The sequence below is a fragment of the Rhagoletis pomonella genome, unplaced genomic scaffold (assembly GCF_013731165.1).
Source record: "Rhagoletis pomonella isolate Grant_MI unplaced genomic scaffold, Rhpom_1.0 Rhpom_scaffold_00012, whole genome shotgun sequence".
In the NCBI taxonomy this organism is placed as follows: domain Eukaryota; kingdom Metazoa; phylum Arthropoda; class Insecta; order Diptera; family Tephritidae; genus Rhagoletis; species Rhagoletis pomonella.
The window spans coordinates 8,866,088-8,866,798 of NW_023458566.1; positions in this window are offsets into that span (position 1 = coordinate 8,866,088).

The following is a 711-nucleotide window of genomic DNA, read 5'->3' on the forward strand; positions in this document are numbered from 1 at the left end:
AATTAAAAAATTATGAATAATCACAGGAAATAAGGAATAAAACTATGTTCACATTACAGCACAAATTACTTTATTTTGATAAAATTACTACACAAATCAAGTACGTTCAGACTTGATTTCATGTTAATTTAATATATATTTGATAAGCATGTGTACGTACGAGTGTGTGGTTTGTACTTGATTTCAAAATAAATGGCTGCATACCTTTAGGCATTGTTTTTATAAATTACCTCAACAGTGGCAGCTTAAATAAATGAGAAGTCTGTTTTTTCTTCAGTTGCTTCTTGATTTATGATAAATTGCCTCATTTATATTTAATTTACTGACGGATCCTACAAGACGCAATAAATTGTCGGAATAAAGTAAAGTCGGAATTTTTATGCTCTCACCCCTTAGGATTGTTCTATATCTAAAAAAATATACCCTTATTTTGTCATTTTGAAATCAAAAAATATTTAGAGGCCGCCCAAAGCGCTCAAAATTTTCCATGTATTTTGTTTGGGAAATAAATAACTTTTCGTGGAAATGGTATGGATTTCTTGAAAATCAATTTTTTTCGACATGGAAAATTTTAAGCGCTTTGAGCGAACTCTAAATATTTTTTGATTTCAAAATAAAAAAATAAGGGTATACTTTTTTCGATATAGAAAAATCCTAGGGGGTGAGAGCATAAAAATTCCGACTTTACTTATTTTGGACCACCCTAGAGAA